This window comes from Schistocerca serialis, unplaced genomic scaffold, assembly GCF_023864345.2.
Source record: "Schistocerca serialis cubense isolate TAMUIC-IGC-003099 unplaced genomic scaffold, iqSchSeri2.2 HiC_scaffold_1196, whole genome shotgun sequence".
Classification (NCBI taxonomy): domain Eukaryota; kingdom Metazoa; phylum Arthropoda; class Insecta; order Orthoptera; family Acrididae; genus Schistocerca; species Schistocerca serialis.
In genome coordinates, this window is record NW_026047399.1 from 232,501 (window position 1) to 237,500 (window position 5,000).

The window sequence follows — 5,000 nt, forward strand, 5'->3', positions numbered from 1 at the left end:
CAGTTACGAGCTAGAGACGCGATCGCGTTGCTCTCTGTACGAATGCCGATGCTGAGCGGTCAGCTAGGAGGCGCTCCATCCATGTCGGTACCGGTGAGCGTTGCACTCGCAGTCGCAAAAACGTACGGCAAGTATATTACTCGGAAGAGTCAATGACAGTCCACGCCCCCCTGCGTGGGAAGAGTCTTTCTAGGCCATGACCCACCGGAAGGGCGCAGCGTCCCCCACCCCAGACATGTGACGTCACACCATCGGTATTGACGACTAGACTGATTCCTTATAATCATTTGCCATACACCGGTGGAAGCTGCCGAGACGAGTAACTACATAGCGGGCTCGCCGTGTCACTAATGTACAGAGATACAACAGTTTCGACTGGAACCGGATTAAACGTATACACGGCGCTGATTAGTAATAGATAGAGCCATCAGAATACAGATAATGTATACAACTGTCCGTATACATGCTGAAAGACTCTGCTCACAATCACAACCACACGTCAGCCACACACCCTTATCACGCACTACTCTCTGCCTGTAACACGCACACAGACAATATGTAAGCACCAGCATGGAACAACACCCAGTGCATCCTCTCCGCCACATTAGACAATCCACACTGTCATAACCAGACTGGGAGGTCCACTCAGAAAACAGAATATCCCACCCACCCGACAACCACCATTGCTCAGCCAAGCCACCAACACCCACACATGTCCTACACAGGGGTGCACCCAACATCACAATACTGCCTCCTCTCACAGCACACAAACAATGGCAGGAATGAAAGACACAGGTCTGCCACAACCATGGAATCAGAGCGCCGCCTGTCATGAGCCAAAGGTGCATCCTGACGTGGCAAATCAGATGATGCCGCAGGCATCCACTTACTATAGTCACAATCAACAAACCGGCCGCCCCGCCCCCCATTAAACCTTTCCTTACAACAATGTGTACCTTAACCTAACCTATATCGTACCGTAACCTAACCTATATCGTACCGTAACCTAACCTATATCGTACCGTAACCTAACCTACGTCGTACCGTAACCTAACCTACGTCGTACCGTAACCTAACCTACGTCGTACCTTAACCTAACCTACGTCGTACCTTACCCTAACCTACGTCGTACCTTAACCTAACCTACGTCGTACCTTAACCTAACCTACGTCGTACCTTAACCTAACCTACGTCGTACCTTAACCTAACCTACGTCGTACCTTAACCTAACCTACGTCGTACCTTAACCTAACCTACGTCGTACCTTAACCTAACCTACGTCGTACCTTAACCTAACCTACGTCGTACCTTAACCTAACCTACGTCGTACCTTAACCTAACCTACGTCGTACCTTAACCTAACCTACGTCGTACCTTAACCTAACCTACGTCGTACCTTAACCTAACCTACGTCGTACCTTAACCTAACCTACGTCGTACCTTAACCTAACCTACGTCGTACCTTAACCTAACCTATGTCGTACCTTAACCTAACCTATGTCGTACCTTAACCTAACCTATGTCGTACCTTAACCTAACCTATGTCGTACCTTAACCTAACCTATGTCGTACCTTAACCTAACCTGTATTGCGCCTTAACCTAACCTGTATTGCGCCTTAACCTAACCTGTATTGCGCCTTAACCTAACCTGTATTGCGCCTTAACCTAACCTGTATTGCGCCTTAACCTAACCTGTATTGCGCCTTAACCTAACCTGTATTGCGCCTTAACCTAACCTGTATTGCGCCTTAACCTAACCTGTATTGCGCCTTAACCTAACCTGTATTGCGCCTTAACCTAACCTGTATTGCGCCTTAACCTAACCTGTATTGCGCCTTAACCTAACCTGTATTGCGCCTTAACCTAACCTGTATTGCGCCTTAACCTAACCTGTATTGCGCCTTAACCTAACCTGTATTGCGCCTTAACCTAACCTGTATTGCGCCTTAACCTAACCTGTATTGCGCCTTAACCTAACCTGTATTGCGCCTTAACCTAACCTGTATTGCGCCTTAACCTAACCTGTATTGCGCCTTAACCTAACCTGTATTGCGCCTTAACCTAACCTGTATTGCGCCTTAACGTAACCTGTATTGCGCCTTAACCTAACCTGTATTGCGCCTTAACCTAACCTATATTGCGCCTTAACGTAACCTGTATTGCGCCTTAACCTAACCTATATTGCGCCTTAACCTAACCTATATTGCGCCTTAACGTAACCTATATTGCGCCTTAACGTAACCTATATTGCGCCTTAACGTAACCTATATTGCGCCTTAACGTAACCTATATTGCGCCTTAACGTAACCTATATTGCGCCTTAACGTAACCTATATTGCGCCTTAACGTAACCTATATTGCGCCTTAACGTAACCTATATTGCGCCTTAACGTAACCTATATTGCGCCTTAACGTAACCTATAGTGCGCCTTAATGTAACCTATATTGCGCCTTAACGTAACCTATATTGCGCCTTAACGTAACCTATATTGCGCCTTAACGTAACCTATATTGCGCCTTACCGTAACCTATATTGCGCCTTAACGTAACCTATATTGCGCCTTAACGTAACCTATATTGCGCCTTAACGTAACCTATATTGCGCCTTAACGTAACCTATATTGCGCCTTAACGTAACCTATATTGCGCCTTAACGTAACCTATATTGCGCCTTAACGTAACCTATATTGCGCCTTAACGTAACCTATATTGCGCCTTAACGTAACCTATATTGCGCCTTAACGTAACCTATATTGCGCCTTAACGTAACCTATAGTGCGCCTTAACGTAACCTATATTGCGCCTTAATGTAACCTATATTGCGCCTTAACGTAACCTATATTGCGCCTTAACGTAACCTATATTGCGCCTTAACGTAACCTATATTGCGCCTTAACGTAACCTATATTGCGCCTTAACGTAACCTATATTGCGCCTTAACGTAACCTATATTGCGCCTTAATGTAACCTATAGTGCGCCTTAATGTAACCTATATTGCGCCTTAATGTAACCTATATTGCGCCTTAATGTAACCTATATTGCGCCTTAACGTAACCTATATTGCGCCTTAACGTAACCTATATTGCGCCTTAACGTAACCTATATTGCGCCTTAACGTAACCTACATTGCGCCTTAACGTAACCTATATTGCGCCTTAACGTAACCTATATTGCGCCTTAACGTAACCTATATTGCGCCTTAACGTAACCCACATTGTGCTGTAACCCAACACACGTTGGGCCTTAACCCAACACACGTTGGGCCTTAACCCAACACACGTTGGGCCTTAACCCAACACACGTTGGGCCTTAACCCAACACACGTTGGGCCTTAACCCAACACACGTTGGGCCTTAACCCAACACACGTTGGGCCTTAACCCAACACACGTTGGGCCTTAACCCAACACACGTTGGGCCTTAACCCAACACACGTTGGGCCTTAACCTGCTCTGTAATTGTCATACGACGCGTTAAATTAGTGTAGTGTTGCCCAACTGCAACCCCCGCAATATAGTTTGCTACTCGCACTGCCCGGTCCCCAGTGTATCGCTTCATGTTAAACACCTTGCAGCTATACACTGTAATGTGGATGGCAGCAGGACGTACATGCTCAATGCCCTTTGCAGTTGTTCATTGGCATTTGCAGTTGTTCATTGGCATTCGCATGGCGAAGCACTTAGCCTACGCTGTGGTACGGCCTGTGTCAACTGTCCGCTGATGTTGTACGTCCAAATCACACACTGTACTGCACATTGGTCCTCATGTACTGAATGATACATCGTGGTACATGTGACCGTACAACGACTGCGCCAACAACGGCGAACCATGCGGTCCAAATGTTGTGCACTCAGCTACGTGTCGTCTCCCTATAAGAGCTGGATTGCAGTGTGGTATGCCCTGGATGGCGATCAGCATGAGCCGTCTGTTGATGTAGTGGCGCGTGTTGTCAGACGTAGTCGTCTCTTCTCACACACCGTGATAGCATGGTGCACTGCGTTCCACATCTGCGACATGCGACAGAGGCCGGTTGACAGTCGTTCGCGCAATGGACATCGCATACGTACGGGGGCCACCTTCCACGTGTTCGCGAAGCGTGCACATGTTGTTGCGTGTATGTGGGCAGACAGTGTGTCGTGACACCTGACACAGGCATGCAACAATCGTTGAATTTGCAAATGGCGATGGACGCCTACGTTTGCTGGTGACGTTACGCAAATGAACAACTGGTAAACCGTTGTGGTGCGGTTGTTCTCGCTAGAGGTGAATCAGTGATGGCGACGATCGGTTGAGCTACCAACCGGTTGTTCCAGCGATACCCACCATGCCCACGAACGTGAATGGCATCTGGGTGTGAAGCGATACGCGGCGGTGGCTGGGTGGGACCGTCCCCGGCCGGTGAGGGGGGGCCTCCCGGCGTGCTGGCCGCGCGGTGCGTGGGCGCACGCGCTACAGCCGGCTGGTGGGGGCGGCCAGTGGCAGGCGCGCCGGCCGACGGAGGCGGCAGGCGGCGCAGCTGCGCGCCGGCGCACCCTGCACGCGGCGCCGTGCGGCCAAAGTAGGTCCTCGCGGGCCCGGTGCGAAGCGCGGTGGACATCTGCAGTGTGCTGGTCCGATTGAGGACTGTGTGCGCTGAGGATGCGCCGCCGCCTGGCGCTCGGCGCCGCGACGCCGTCTGCTGCTCGGTCGCCTCTGCGGTTCTCGCAGGTGGTTTGTATCGCAGCTGTGCGGACGTGTTGGCGCGTGCGCTGTGCTGGGAGAGTTCGCTTCGGCACCCAAGTGGGGCTTTTGTCCTTCTGTGGCGCTGGCGTTGGAGCTGCCGGTCACCGTAGGTGGCGCGTGTTGTCTCCCGCCGGCAATGCCACGACAGCACGCTCCCGGGCCTCTGTCGGCAGCGGCAAGCTCAGTTGGGAGCACGGGTGGTCGCACCTAAAGCGTCTACTCGCCAAACTCCGGGCGATTGCGCCTCTCTCGAACCCGACCAAGTACTTAGGACGGC